The 16,764-nt window shown below is 43.2% G+C and overlaps 1 protein-coding gene across 1 annotated transcript in view; it reads right to left on the bottom strand.

The window, feature by feature from the left end:
• Window positions 1-15,826, bottom strand: part of LOC139364532 (sodium/calcium exchanger 1-like) — a 52,775-nt gene extending 36,949 nt beyond the window's left edge. The window contains exon 1 of the mRNA XM_071101327.1: window positions 15,692-15,826. The gene's annotated coding sequence lies outside the window, so the exon portion shown is untranslated. The remainder of the gene's footprint in view (window positions 1-15,691) is intronic.
• Between the last annotated feature and the right edge of the window lie 938 nt (window positions 15,827-16,764).

Genomic DNA, 16,764 nt, shown 5'->3' with positions numbered 1-16,764 from the left:
TACAACTCTCATCTGGCTATAGGTAGGCTATATGCTGATCGGGGCTTACATTAGATTTTATTTCCATTGTTCGTTGTTCACCATCAGCAACAGTTTTGGTCATTTTGCTTGAAACAATCAGTATATGTGATTATTTTTTAGATATTCATGGGAAATTTGCTAATTTCATAACAAAGACAGCAATCACTTTTGCTGCAATCACTGCATGGTCGAAGCAGGAGGAGAAGAGATGCTCCTAGTCCTTCAAAACTTCCAAACGGTCTAAATCATTAAATTATGAGACGGGGGTGAAATCTAAAGTTCTGCTATGTATTCATTAAGTATTTAATTGCTAATTGTTTTAGAAAAATATTGATACAATACTAGCTCTTAACACTTTGAATCTGCAAAAATTAGAAATGAATTAGTGGGTGACGGGGATTTCAGATCAAAAGCTAGCATTGCCCCCCTCCCCATTACTGATAATGGAGTAGTAGATGCCTAGTTTCCCTTATGGCTCAGCTTAAGTGCCTATACACACACACACACACACACACACACACACACACACACACACACACAGAATTCAGCTCAGAGGCCCAGCATAAGAACAGCAGATTTGAATTAAGAATGGAAAATGAATGTGTTTATGCAACAAATATTAGTGCATCGGTTCGTATCACATCAAACCGAATCGCATTGATTAGTTCCTCTAATCAAACGAAATCTCACTGAATAGTTTCAAACAAAAATGTTGCGTTTCTGTATAAAATCGGAGCCCATGTATCGAATCGTCTTGAAAGGGAAAGATTCACACCCTAGGAGTTAAGTTAAAGGGGTTGGGGGAAGGGTTAGCTAACATTCTAAGTAGTTGCAATGTAGCTAAAAATTAGTAAGTATAAACTAGGCAAAAAAAGAAACGTCTTCTCACTGTCAACTCTGTTTATTTTCAGCAAACTTAACGTATAAGTATTTGTATGAACATAACATTCAACAACTGAGACATAATCTGAACAAGTTCCACAGACATGTGACTGACAGAAATTGAATAATGTGTCCCTGAACAAAGGGGGGTCAAAATCAAAAGTAACAGTCAGTATCTGGTGTGGCCACCAGCTGCATTATGTACTGCAGTGCATCTCCTCCTCATGGACTGCACCAGATTGTTCAGTTCTTTCTGTGAGATGTTACCCCACTCTTCCACCAAGGCACCTGCAAGTTCCCGGACATTTCTGGGGAGAATGGCACTAGCCCTCACCCTCCGATCCAACAGGTCCCAGACATGCTCAATGGGATTGAGATTCAGGCTCTTCGCTGGCAATGGCAGAACACTGACATTACTGTCTTGCAGGAAATAACGCACAGAACGAGCAGTATGGCTGGTGGCATTGTCATGCTGTCAGGATACGCCTGCAGGAAGGGTACCACATAAGGGAGGAGGATGTCTTTCCTGTAACGCACAGTGTTGAGATTGCCTGCAATGAGAACAAGCTCAGTCTGATGATGCATTGACACAACGCCCCAGATCATGACCGACCGCAACTCGTCATTGAAGAGCACTTTTTGTCAGTCTTGTCTGGTCCAGCGACGGTGGTTTTGTGTCCATAGGCAATGTTGTAGCCGGTGATGTCTGGTGAGGACTTGCCTTACAACAGGCCTACAAGCCCCAGTCCAGACTCTTTCAGCCTATTACGGACAGTCTGAGCACTGATGGAGGGATTGTGTATTCCTGATGTAACTCCGGGAAGTTGTTTTTGCCATCCATGTACCTGTCCCGCAGGTGTTATGTTTGGATGTACCGATCTTGTGCAGGTGTTTTTACACGTAGTCTGCCACTGCGAGGACAATCAGCTGTCCGTCATGTCTCCCTGTTGCGCTGTCTTAGGCATCTCACACTACGGACATAGCAAATTATTGCCCTGGCCACATCTGCAGTCCTCATGCCTCTTTGCAGCATTTCTAAGGCATGTTCACGCAGATGAGCAGGGACCCTGGGCATCTTTCTTTTGGTGTTTTTCAGAGTCAGTAGAAAGGCCTCTTCTGTGTCCTAAGTTTTCAAAAGTGTGACCTTAATTGCCTACTGTCTGTAAGCTGTTTGTGTCTTAACGACCATTTCACTGGTGCATGTTCATTGGTTGTTTATGGTTCATTGAACAAGCATGGGAAATAGTGTTTAAACCCTTTCCAATGAAGATCTGTGAAGTTATTTCGATTTTTACGAATTATCTTTGAAAGACAGGGTCCTGAAAAAGGGACATTTCTTTTTTTTTGCTGAGTTTAGTTACAAAGTTCATAATTAGCAAAAATGCTAAAGTTGTCCATGATGGAATTCGAACATGCAACGTTTGGGTTGCTAGACATTTGCATTATTCCTCTTATCAAACTGAATCACACCAAATCATTTCAAATTAAAATGTATAATTCCTGTACAGTATCGAGGCCCATGTATCTAGATATTTATCAAATTGTCTAGAAAGGGAAAGATGCATATCTCAAAGAGGTAGCTTAAGGGTTAGGGGAAGGGTTAGCTAACATGCTGAGTAGTTACAAAGTAGCTAAAAAGTAGCAAGTAGTTGCAAAGTTGCTAACTTTTGTGTTGCTAGATGTTCGCGGCATACACCTACCTATCCACCCTGACCAACCCCCCTCTTTTCAGTTTTGCCTTAATTAACCTTCTGTGTTAGGTAACCCTACCATACATAATATATGACACTAATTTGAGTGTCCCGGATTTTTGTTTACTATGTTATGTCTAGTCTATGAGACCAGCCTGTCAGATAAGCTGAGGTCAGTTATAACTCACTAAAGAAAAGAGTTTGCTGCTCCTGCATGTAACCTTGAGTCACTGCATTGTCAGGTCAAGTTACCCAACGCTGAGCTCTCTGACATCTTTTGTCTCCCCTTGTTAACTCCCTCTATCTCCAGGCCTCCGGTAGAAGGCTAGCTTAGCAGCCAACAGATATGAATAATATGTCAGAGGATGCTGCAATAGTCACTCTATGAATTAGCCTATGCTGCTCCAAATGCAGTACACACCACACAGTGACTAGCCTATGCAGAGTCACCAGAAAACGCTAACATTCGGTTTTCAGGGATACAGTATTTTCAACCTAACTTCCGTTTCCCCTGGAAAACGGAAGTGGGAACTCCAATCTCAGGCATCTTTCTATGCCTATTACATTAGGTTACACAGTGACTACTTTTCATTATTTTAAGCTTTAACTTTGAAATCAATTCACCTTAAGGGAGAGGCGAGAGCGGTTCCATCAAAGTTTCATTGAATGCGCGGTGCGTGATTTTGTTTCCTATTGAAACAATGTAGATGCATGTCCCTTGGCAGAGGCACAGCATGCAGATGAACCTGACTCCATTCTGAGTTAGTGGAGTTTTAATTATACTGGGACGCTTTCTCCGCAAATAACTTCATCCGAGGGAGAGTTGGGGTGAACTCACAGTTGAGTCAGTCATGTTTTTGCTCTTGGCTTACACAGACTGGACACACTTTACTTGAATGTCAGTCAGTCAGTTAGTCATTCGTGTTTTTAACATCAGTTATCTTGGCTTACAGGGTTATTTTGACTTACATGCACTTGGCCAGACTTTGCTTGTACTCCCCCAGTCCTTAAACAGTCCTTTGCATCGTGGCACAACACATAGTAAGTGAAAGATGATGTTAAAATATTTTTTATTGAACACACAAGAATGGTGTATAGGCATTTTCTAGAAAAGACAAGTATACAATTCTTATCTAAACATAAAAGAGCAGACAGAAACAAAAATACCCAGAGTTCTAAGTACAAAGTAAATAATACAAAATAAGACATACAGAACAAGGACAGGTAAACAGAAAGAGGGCAGATGTCACCCCCTTCCTATCCCCCATACCCCCCCATCCATCAAATCTGTCGTTCTGCCCCTGAACAAGGCAGTTAACCCACTGTTCCCCGGTAGGCCATCATTGTAAATAGAATTTGCTCTTAACTGACTTGCCTAGTTAAATAAAGATGAAATAAATACAATAAAAAACAACACTCCCAGGATGATCAGAAGCGGATCTGGGTCAATTGAAGTCTCCAAAACTTCAGAGAAGATCCCAAAAATTCCACACCAATAACCATGCTGTAACGGTTTTCTTGATGCGAAGGAGAGTCGGACCAAAATGCGGCGTGTAGATTGCGATCCATGTTTATTAAACAAACGTAAAACACGAATCAAAATACAAACACTACAAAATAATAAACGTAATGAAAACCGAAACAGCCTAAACTGGTGCAAACTAACACTAAGGACAATCACCCACGACAAACTCAAAGAATATGGCTGCCTAAATATGGTTCCCAATCAGAGACAACGATAAACACCTGCCTCTGATTGAGAACCACTTCAGACAGCCATAGACTTAACTAGAACACCCCACTAGCTACAATCCCCATACATACACACCACATACAAAAACCCATGCCACACCCTGGCCTGACCAAATAAATAAAGATAAACACAAAATACTTTGACCAGGGTGTGACAGAACCCCCCCCCTAAGGTGCGGACTCCCGAACGCACCTCAAAACAATAGGGAGGGTCCGGGTGGGCGTCTGTCCATGGTGGCGGCTCCGGCGCGGGACGTGGACCCCACTCAATCAATGTCTTAGCCCCTTCTCCTCGCGTCCCTGGATAGTCCACCCTCGCCGCCGACCATGGCCTAGTAGTCCTCACCCAGAACCCCACTGGACTGAGGAGCAGATTGGGACTGAGGGGCAGCTCGGGACTGAGGCAGCTCGGGACTGAGGGGAAGCTCAGGAGTGAGAGGAAGCTCAGGAGTGAGAGGAAGCTCAGGAGTGAGAGGAAGCTCAGGCAGGTTGATGAATCTACCAGATCCTGGCTGGCTGGTGGTTTCGGCAGATCCTGGCTGACTGGCAGATCCTGGTCGACTGGCAGATCTGGAAGATCCTGGTCGACTGGCAGATCTGGAAGATCCTGGTCGACTGGCAGATCTGGAAGATCCTGGTCGACTGGCAGATCTGGAAGATCCTGGTCGACTGGCAGATCTGGAAGAGTCTGGTCGACTGGCAGATCTGGAAGAGTCTGGTCGACTGGCAGATCTGGAAGAGTCTGGTCGACTGGCAGATCTGGAAGAGTCTGGTCGACTGGCAGATCTGGAAGAGTCTGGTCGACTGGCAGATCTGGAAGAGTCTGGTCGACTGGCAGATCTGGAAGAGTCTGGTCGACTGGCAGCTCTGGCTGCTCCATGCTGACTGGCTGCTCCATGCTGACTGGCTGCTCTGGCTGCTCCATGCTGACTGGCAGCTCTGGCTGCTCCATGCTGACTGGATGCTCCATGCTGACTGGCAGCTCTGGCTGCTCCATGCTGACTGGCTGCTCCATGCTGACTGGCAGCTCTGGCTGCTCCATGCTGACTGGCTGCTCTGGCTGCTCCATGCTGACTGGCTGCTCCATGCTGACTGGCTGCTCCATGCTGACTGGCGGCCCTGGCTGCTCCATGCTGACTGGCGGCCCTGGCTGCTCCATGCTGACTGGCGGCCCTGGCTGCTCCATGCTGACTGGCGGCCCTGGCTGCTCCATGCTAACTGGCGGCTCTGGCGGCTCCTTGCAGACTGGCAGCTCTGGCGGCTCCTTGCAGACTGGCAGCTCTGGCGGCTCCTTGCAGACTGGCAGCTCTGGCGGCTCCTTGCAGACTGGCAGCTTTGGCGGCATCCTGCAGACAGGCAGCTCTGGCGGCTCCTTGCAGACTGGCAGCTCCTTGCAGACTGGCAGCTCCTTGCAGACTGGCAGCTCTATGCTAACTGGCAGCTCTATGCAGACTGGCAGCTCTATGCTAACTGGCAGCTCTATGCTAACTGGCAGCTCTATGCTAACTGGCAGCTCTATGCTAACTGGCAGCTCTATGCTAACTGGCAGTTCTGAACAGGCGGGAGACTCCGGCAGCGCTGTAGAGAAGGAAGGCTCTAACAGCGCTAAACAGGCGGGAGACTCCGACAGCGCTGGAGAGGAGGAGGGCTCCGACAGCGCTGGACAGGCGAGGCGCACTGTAGGCCTGATGCGTGGTGCTGGCACTGGTGGTACTGGGCCGAGGACACGCACAGGAAGCCTGGTGCGGGGAGCTGCTACCGGAGGGCTGGGGTGTGGAGGTGGCACAGGATGGGTTAGACCGTGAAGGCGTACTGGAGATCTTGAGAGCGGTGCTGGCACAGGACGTGCAAGGCTAGGGAGGTGCACAGGAGGCCTGGTACGTGAGACTGGCACCATCTTCACCAGCCGACTAACACGCACCTCAGGACGAGTATGGAGCGCTGACCCAGGTGCCATCAAATCCCCGACACGCTCCGTCGGGCAAATTCCATGTTTAAAACACCAACACAGCAACTCCCTCATTTCTCTCTCCTCCAATTTCCCCATTAACTCCTTCACAGTCTCTGTTTCGCTCACCTCCAATTTCCCCATTAACTCCTTCACAGTCTCTGTTTCGCTCACCTCCAACACCGGCTCTGGTCTCCTCCTTGGCTCCTCACGATAAACAGGGAGAGTTGGCTCAGGTCTGGCTCCTGACTCTGCCACACTCTCCCTGAGCCCCCCCCCAAGAAATTTTTGGGGCTGACTATGGGGCCTCCGTCCGCGCCGCCTTGCTTGCTTCGCAAACTCCATTCTCCTATATCCTTCCGCGCACTGCTCCATCGAATCCCAGGCGGGCTCCGGCACTCTCCCTGGGTCGACCGCCCACCTGTCTATCTCCTCCCAAGAAGTATAGTCCATACTGTACTCCACTTTGGGCTGTTCTTGCCTGTTGACACGCTGCTTGGTCCCTTTGTGGTGGGTGATTCTGTAACGGTTTTCTTGATGCGAAGGAGAGTCGGACCAAAATGCGGCGTGTAGATTGCGATCCATGTTTATTAAACAAACGTAAAACACGAATCAAAATACAAACACTACAAAATAATAAACGTAATGAAAACCGAAACAGCCTAAACTGGTGCAAACTAACACTAAGGACAATCACCCACGACAAACTCAAAGAATATGGCTGCCTAAATATGGTTCCCAATCAGAGACAACGATAAACACCTGCCTCTGATTGAGAACCACTTCAGACAGCCATAGACTTAACTAGAACACCCCACTAGCTACAATCCCCATACATACACACCACATACAAAAACCCATGCCACACCCTGGCCTGACCAAATAAATAAAGATAAACACAAAATACTTTGACCAGGGTGTGACACATGCAAGTTAGAGCATAGGGCAAAGCAGTGGAGTAGTGTACCCTGCGCAGCATGACATTCATCACACATAGGGGATGTATCAGAAAATATCCTATGCAGCTTAATTTTGGAATAGTGTAATCTGTGTAATACCTTGAATTGTATGAGACGATATCTGAGTTAATGGAGCAGGTGTGGATATACTCCAAGCTATCTTCCCAGTCTGCCACAGAAATGTCAGTCCCTAGCTCTTCCTCCCATTTTGCCTTAATGACATTGTAGAGGTGTGCTAACAGATTGAAAAGCGTCACATATGACCGACGTGCGTCTTCCAGCAGAAACGTAACAGCGCAGAGGTTAGCGGCCCAATAGTACAATATAACATTTGGGAGAGACAATCCTTCTTCCATCTTGGATTTACAGAGGTGTTTTTCACCTATCCTCTGTGTTTTATAATCCTGGATGGATAATTGAGTCCAGTTGTTTATGAAAGGACTTAGCGATGAATACTGGGATGTTCTGGAATAGGTAAAGCAGTTGTAGGAGGAAGACAATTTTAATGGCATTAATTCTCCCGAGCAAAGAAATTGGGAGAGTTCTCCAAAATGGTATGTTTGCCTTGAGTTTTTTCAGAGGGGACATTTTCTTTAAATAGTGAGGAGTATTGTTTGGTAACTACAATTCCTAGATAGGTACATTTTTCTGAAGTTCTAACCAAGAGGTGTTTTGCAACCGTATGGGCATTAATTCACTCTTGTTCAAATTTATTCTGTATCCCGAGAAGGTACCAAACAAATTAATCAAATCAAGAATAGCTGGAATACTAGATTGTGGTTCTGTTTCATAGAGGAGAATGTAATCTGCGTATAGAGAAATCATATTTAGAGTATCTTTATTATAGCCGTGTATTGCTGAATGAGATCTGATTGGCGATAGCGCGCAACCTTGCCTTGTCCCTCTATAAAGGTTAAATCGGGGCGACAATGATTGGTTAGTGAGTATTCTCGCACAGGGGTTGCTATATAAAAGCTGGATCCATTTTTATGAACTCTTCTCCAATATTACATTTCTGTAGGGCCTTGAATAGATAGGACTACTCAAACTTTTCGGCGTCAAGCGATATAACGGCAAGGTTCAAGTTGGGTAAACTCTGAGAATACATAATGTTGAAGAGGCGCCTGAGATTGAAGAATGAGTTTCTGCTCGCGATAAAGCTGGTCTGGTCTGAATGGACCAATTTGCCCACTAAAGTGCTAAGCCTGTTAGCCAGAGTTTTTGCTAAAATCCTTTGGTCTGTATTAAGGAGAGATGTTGGTCTGTATGACCCTACCTCTTCTGGATCTTTACCCTTTTTATGTATAACTGTAATAAACACCTCATCCAAAGTAGGTGGGAGAGCTCCATCCTCATTGGCCCGAACAAACATTTTGTGCAGGTAGGGAGAGAGCATGTTGCTGAATTTCCTGAATTCACCAGGAAATCCATCTGGGCCCAGGGTATTGCCACTCTTTAGAGATGTAATTGTTTCTTGAATTTCTTCAAGAGATATTTCCTTATTCAGGAAGTTGCAATCTTTGTGGTTCAGGGCAGGGAGATTAGTCTTCTAAAAAGTTTTTGCATAATTAAGGGTTATGATCTCATTTAGATGTATATAGAGTCTCGTAAATCTGACAGCATCTGTCATTGATGTCCTTGGGGAAGAGAGTAATTCCCCAGTTGCAGATTTAACAGTGTGAATCATTCGGTCACTCTCAGTTTTTTGAAGTTGTCTATTTCAGAAGTGTGTAAAGACCTGAAAGAAATGTATTTAAAAAAATCCCCTGTCCCTGATGAACTAGACCCCTGCTTCCTACACCTAGCTGCAGACATCATTGCTCCCCCTTAACATGTATTTTTAACCTCACGCTTGTTATGGAAATCTGCTTTTGTACTGCCTCTCCTGAAAGGTGGAGAACCTTTGCTACTTGACAACTATCGACCCATATCAAAATTGTTTGTACTGTCAAAGGTACTGGAGTCCTTAGTTAGTAGGCGGCTAAAGGTCTACTTCCAAGAAAACAACATCTTAAATGGAATGCAATCAGGTTTTAGGTCTGGCCACAGCACTGTTTCAGCAACATTGAAGGTTTTAATGACATCCATTGTGCTCTTGATAAGAAGTTACATTGTGTGTCTGTTTTTATTGAATTGTCAAAAGCTTTTGACACCGTGGACCACGCTGTGTTAGTGCAAAGGTTAAAATGTTGTGGAATTAGTGGTCATGCTCTAGATTGGTTTACAAATTACTTATCAAATCGTACACAATTTTTAATGGCGGATGGTTGTAAATCTGAGTCCATAGAGGTGTGCTCAGGTGTTCCTCAAGGTTCTATTTAGTAGTTTATATTATTATAGTAGTTTATCTTTAGCTTTTGAAAATGCCCAAAGAGCTTTTAACATCATACAATAGAATCTCTATGATTTTAAAGCTGATTCTAAATTCGGGTAAAACAAAATGCATGGTATTTTCAAATGCCAGGCATGATACAAATCATGTCATTGCTACATTGGCTGGACATACTATAGAGCAAGTTAACGTGTACAAATATTTGGGTGTGTGTGTTGATGATAAGCTGAGCTTCACTGTGTATGTAGAAAACTTGATAAAGAAGCTCAAGCTGAAAATATAATTTTATTACCGGCATAAGGCTTGTTTTTCTTTTGAGGCCAGGAAGGAGCTGGTACGATGTACATTACTGTCGGTTTTAGATTTTAGTGATGTTATATATATGCTGGCCTCAGCCACTACCCTGAGAGCACTTGATTCAGTGTATCATGCAGCCCTCAGGTTAATTTCAAATCAGAAACGTCTAACACATCATTGTGATCTCTACAGCGCTGTTGGCTGGTCGTCATTGACCTTGCGTAGGCTTAAACACTGGTATACACTGATTTATAAGGCCATATTGGGTAAAATGCCATTTTATCTCCCTTCTTTTTTAGTCAGGTAAGTAAATAAACATACATTACAGTTCCATTCTGATTTGCTTCTAACAGTACCAAAAATTAGAAATTAGAATAGGACATGGTAGAAATTGTTTTAGTTTCTTAGCTCCGTGGTCCTGGAATTCTGTCATGAACATTTGAAAATGTGATGATCTAGTTTCGTTGGTGGAGTATAAACACTTGATCAATGTCTATATCATAGAAGAGTGTAATTGTTTTTAGGCCAGCTGTTTTTAGTCAAGATGTTTGTGTTTTTAATGTACAATGTTTTTGTTGTACTGTATGTGTATTTATAGTTTTGTTTAATGTTGTGTTAGTGTCTGAAACGTTGTTCCCCCTGCTGCTATTGGACCAGGTCTCTCTTGGAAAAGAGATGTTATCTCAATGAGAAAAACCCCATATAAATAAAGGTAAAATAATAAAATAAAAAAGTAATTTGTGTGGTTTGTCACCAAACTCAAAATATATTTGCTTGGCAGAGAGAAAAGATTTAGCAATTTTAGCTGAGAGAATCTGATTATATTCACATTTTGAAGCTGTAATTTGTTTAATGTTTCTCCATAGATGGTGTGAGGAGCTGAGGATTCAACCTCCAGACCAACTAGTTGGATTCGATGTCACCCAATCTCAGGGAGAAGGTGAGTGGACTGTGGTCAGAGATTATAATATCATGATACCTCACATTACAGGTGTAAGGGAGTAATTTCGCATCAACCAAAAAGTAGTCAATTTGAGTGTAAACATTGTGAACATGAGAGTAAAAGGAGTGTTCCCTACCCATAGGGTTAGCGATCCTCCATATATCAAAAAGTTAGATTTTTTTTATGTAGGTATTCAAGAATTCAATTTGAATAGGAGGTAGGGGTATGTCGGGTAGAGGATCTATCCAAATATTGGTCTAGCACACAATTAAGGTCCCCCTCTCCAATGACCAGGTTAGTATGGGAGATATCTGGAATCAGGGCAAAGACTCTTTTGAAAAAAATGTGGGCTCATACATGTTTGGCCCATAGATATTCAGTAGAGTTACAGAAGTAGAATGGATCTCTCCTATTACGATCACATAACAACCCTCTTTAGAAGGCCAGCATCCCGGGAATTGCCTCTTCACTGTTGACGTTCAGACTGGTGTTTTGCGGGTACTATTTAATGGAGCTGCCAGTTGAGGACTTGTGAGGCATCTGTTTCTCATACTAGACACTCTAATGTACTTGTCATCTTGCCTAGTTGTATACCGGGGCCTCCCACTCCTCTTTCTATTCTGGTTAGAACCAGTTTGTGCTGTTCTGTGAAGGGCGTAGTACACAAAGTTGTACGAGATCTATAGTTTCATGTCAATTTCTCGCATGGAATAGACTTCATTTCTCAGAACAAGAATAGACTGACGAGTTTCAGAAGAAAGTCCTTTGTCTCTGGCAATTTTGAGCCTGTAATCAAAAACACAAACGCTGATGTTCTAGATACTCAACTAGTCTAAAGAAGGGAATGTTTATTGCTTCTTTAATCAGGAACAACCGTTTTGCAAAAGGGTTTTCTAATGATCAATTAGCCTTTTAAAATGATAAACATGGATTACCTAACACAACCTGCCATTGGAACACAGGAGTGATGGTTGCTGATAGTGGGCCTCTGTACGCCTATGTAGATAGTCCATTAAATATCAGCCATTTACAGCTACAATAGTAATTTATAACATTAACAATGTCTACACTGTATTTCTGATCAATTTGATGTTATGTTAATGGAACAAAAATGTTTTTCTTTCAAGAACAAGGACATTTCTAAGTGACCCCAAACTTTTGAACGGTAGTGTACACATACACAATAATAATAATAAAATGCTAAGATAAAAAAATGAAGTACAAATAATAATTATATGTACACACAGCTACACACATATACACAAACACCACAGGAGGCTGGTGGGAACCTAATGGGGAGAACGGGCCCGCGACAATGACCGAAGCAGAACGACACAAAACACCAACATGATATCCAGGTGTCTGATGCCACCCCATCTGACCCTACCCAGCCATCACCACCAGTCCCCTGCAAACAATAGATAAAAGGTATGATAATAATAATAGTAACCTAGAAATAAAACAAAAATGTGGGAATATAAGGATATCCATCCGAAAGTGTCAATGATCAAACCTGGAAAGCCACTCAAACGGGCATCGCACTAAACCCCAACAACAGGTCAGTTGTCCAGCCAGAATGAAAGTGTAATGAGAGCTCTGACCGCCCTCTATTTGCCGGCTCAGCGTCTTACATGTCCGGGAGCAACAATACAACTTCAGTCGGCAGCCCTTGTTGAGACCGTTTAATAAGATTTCACCCGCTATGGCTCAGTATGGATTAGAGTCCAAGAGCAGACCCTAACACACAATGACAAGGCACTCTAACCCGTACCGGGGATTGGTGTATATTCCCGGATACATTTCTCTACGTCCAAAACTCAAGGAGAGACAAATCTTCTCACCAGAAAGGAGGGGCAATTCTGAGTCTGGCAGGGAAGAGCAAGGCTGGGGAGTTTGGTCATGACATCCCTCTAGTCGGCGCGATGCTTTGCCACATCGGGCGCGTAATCATCATAGACACGGAAGGGATGTCTTTCATGTAACAGGTTACTCTTCATTCAGCCTCACGCAGGTTAGGAAGGTTATGACGTCTGGACCGGCCCTCTAGGTCGATCACTTTCACAGAAAGCATCTGCACACTATCCAGCAAGGACGTGCATAGCTTCTCTAACTCGTCGATCCTACCAGCGTTGAGTTCAGAAGCTTTCTCAAGGTCCACAATACTCTGGCCCTGCGAAGCGACCGTTCAAATGGTGCTCTCGATTTTGGTGTCCAGTTCAGCAATAGTAGCCTTAAGATCCTCAGCCATAGCAACACGTAGTTCTCCCAGAGCCCGGGTAAGTTCTGAAAGTGTCACATTATTACCTGTGCCTTCTGCCATGTCTGTCTCGTTGTTTGGTGGGCCTCCGATGAGGATTTATTGTCCTTTAGTTGCCTATTACTCGGCATGTTCACATAAGAAGTTACAATATTGTATTAGAGAGAGACTAATGTTGTAAAAAGTGCTGTAAAGTAGGTTAAGTTAGATTGTTTCACAAAAAAGTTGCGAGAGCCTCTCTCAAACACGGCCGTTCACTCCAACATGCTAGCTCTGCCCCAACCATAAGTGAAAGATGTGATAAGCAGTCACAATATCTAAAGTATTTATTGATATCATAGGAATGCAAGCTTTCAAGGCTAGCTTGCTGCATAACTGAATGAAAGTTATGTTCAGAGGGTACAGTGTACACATTTGTAATTCCAAGTATGGATTGGGATCAGAAATCAGTCCCATAGCATTTCTCCACACCATCCCATTTTTGTGTGTGCACTTATTGGTTGATGGGATGAGCCACTAAACTACTTTGGGGCTGGTGTCTGTAAAATGTTTCTGCAGACAATTAGCCAAATGATGATAAATCTGCTCAAAATTCATAATCACAGGCCATGGGCTGCAACACTTTTATTTATCCTTTTTTTAAAACAAAATTACAATGCAATATTGTTGATCCTCTGTATTTTCAAGTATTGTGGTGGCAGCATTATGTTATGCGTATGCTTGGCACGAGCAGGGACTGGGGAGTTTAGAGGAAAACCCGCCATGGTCTTCTGAAAACCTAACCCTGGGACAGAGTTTTATTTTCAGCGGCACAATTTCAGCTACACTTTTAATGCCAAAAAACACACCAGAATGTCTTTCCAAGAGGTGTTCCTGAATGGTCCAGTCTCGGTCCTGATTTAAATCTGCTTGAAAATCAGAGATAAGATTTGAGTACTGTTGTCTATCAATGATTCCCACCCAATTTATTGAGCTTGAGCAATTTGAACAAAATCAATTGATGTACAGTGCATTCGGAAGGTATTCAGACCCGTTGACTTTTTCCACATTTTGAAATGTATTAAATCATTATTTTCCCCTCATCTACACACAATTTCTTTGACCTTATGGCTTGGTTTTTGCTCTGACAACTGTGGGACCTTATATAGACAGGTGTGTGCCTTTCCAAATCATGTACAATCAATTGAATTTACCATGGGTGGACACCAATGAAGTTGTAGAAACATCTCAAGGATGGTCAATGGAAACAGGATGCACCCGAACTCAATTTCAAAGTCTCAGGGCAAAGGGTCTGAATACTTAAGTAAATCATCTAAGAAACAGTTTTTCGCTTTGTCATTATGGGGTATTGTGTGTAGATTGCTGAAGATTTTTTTGTATTTAATCCATTTTAGACAGGACTAATGTAACAAAATGCGTAAAAAGTAAAGGCGTCTGAATACTTTCCGAATGCCCAGTATGTTGCCCTAAGAGTTGTCCAAGGTTGGTCGAACCTTGTTCAAAATGATTCACAGCTGTAATGGCTGCCAAAGGTTCTTTCACCAAAAAGGGATGTGAAGACATACGCAGTCAACGCATCTTAATCATAAATACAAAAATCTAGAAAATTTTCAAACATTTGTTTTTCATTTTGAACCTTGTGAGTAGGTTGTGCAGATCGATAGGAACAACATCTAATTGAAACCTTAGATTTAAATTTAAGCCAGCAAAAATGTGAAGACTGTGCAAGGTGTGTGTACACTTTCAGCGACTGTATGTTCATGTTCTCCTAGTCTTTTTCATATCCAGAGTATAGGCGGCACAGTGACATATTCAGCCATTCTCATGCAGTACATTACGATAGATAATTAAAAACTGGGAGGACAATAGTGTAGCATCAGGGTATGTCTGTTAACTGCATGCCATTTTAATTATGTTAAATGGGGGACATTAACTAACATTTTGGTTCGAAAATGCTAATATTAACTGTTGGTGGCAGTCAAAAGTTCAACCAAACCAAAGTGTCCATAATCTGCTTTCTGGGTAATGGAGCAAATATATACATTTGTAATTTGGGAGAACTGTCTCTTTAAATGTCTTGCATTTATTTTTTATTTATGTTTGTGTAATTATTCCTTTTCTAACTTTACCACTCCTATCCAGTGCATGAGCTGCATCAGTTAATTAGCTCTGAATCAAGATTTATCTGACCCCCTTTGCCTGAAAGTCCAATTTCTCACTGAATGTAGAGGACTTTTGTTCAGGTGCTTATGTCATCAATTGGATTCAAAGGCTGAAAATCAATAACAACCTCTATTATGGTATGGTTTGCTAATGTAATATTTGAATCTCCCATGATCCATGTTATAAACGGAATTAAGAAAATCATGCAAAAACGTAGAGTTGAGGACACATGATGATTCCCCATCTGCTAGTCTACTGCACCATCATTCTTTCCAAGGTGAAGGACTTTCATGGAACTCCAACCACCCATGCACCTCACACACAGTCAAAAAACCAAAGCCAAACATCTCACCATGTTTAAGAAAAACTCCATTGGTGACAAACACATTTCAAATTCGTCAAAGATGAACATGCTGACCAGCCAAACAAGAACCTCTCTTACTCACCTCTGTTAGTCCCAATGGAGCTGTGAAAAAGACGCACTGCCTAGCGGGAAGAACAGCGTGCAATAACCACTCTGAATTGAACAGAAACAGACATTGTTCTGCGGATGCCCGGTCCCAAGGAGTCTCTCTAAACATGGGCTGCATAGCTGGGCTGGCTGCTGCTTATCGTCCTCCTCAGCCCGATCCATGGCCATACAAGGACTCTGCTGATGGAGCTTGTCACTCTGGGCTTCTGGAGTAGGCCGGCTATCTGGCAGCTCCTTGTCGCCACCGACACATGGGAGATAAAGGGTTTGGAGTGTTTGGATGGTGGGTACCTTTTAGGCAACGTTGAAATCCCCCCCACACACCAATGGAGGAATGTGGTGGATAAGTGGTTCCCTCCAGGGTGATTTTCAACTGTTTCCAGGCCCTTTGACCGTGGAGGTGGTATATGGAGATTGGATATCTCCAATAATTCTCTTGAAGTCTGTATTACGAATCCAGGGGATGGGGGGATTAGAGGTGGTTCCGTAGAGGAGAGGTGAAAAAAAGGGTATGTTCTTCGTGTTTCAGTTCTCCCCAATGTGTTTGTCAAAGTAACAAGGTTTCAATCTGTCGATATGTTTGGAAGCGTTGTAACTCAAAAATGGGAACTATAGGGGTCCGTTGTCTCATTTCCTATCACTTGCAAACTTTATTGAATGTCTGTGTGTGTGTGTTCAGTCCTTTTACACATTGGTTCACAGTGTGTGACAGACTACATGGATCACATCATTTTACTCTCTTGTGACACTGTACAGCACGTGAACATTAGTTTCAAAGTTATGACCACTTGCTGCCAAATACATTTTGATTGATAATAAACCAGAGGCATTTCAAGAGCCATTTCAATATAGCTTATGTTCCTCCCTTTTCAAGTGTGAAGCCAACACACTCCCTATCAAAACTGAGGTGAGAGCAAGGCAGTGATTATTTGAAGAAGATAGCACACCCAATTGATATCTGTCTTTGTCATGAGCACACAGATATCAACCATCTTCTACTAGTGTCTGGTGGAAGAGAAGATATATTGAGAGGAAGGGTGGCAGCCT

This window comes from Oncorhynchus clarkii, chromosome 13, assembly GCF_045791955.1.
Source record: "Oncorhynchus clarkii lewisi isolate Uvic-CL-2024 chromosome 13, UVic_Ocla_1.0, whole genome shotgun sequence".
In the NCBI taxonomy this organism is placed as follows: domain Eukaryota; kingdom Metazoa; phylum Chordata; class Actinopteri; order Salmoniformes; family Salmonidae; genus Oncorhynchus; species Oncorhynchus clarkii.
The sequence above is the reverse complement of the archived record's forward strand: the minus strand, read 5'-3'. Positions and strand labels throughout refer to the sequence as shown.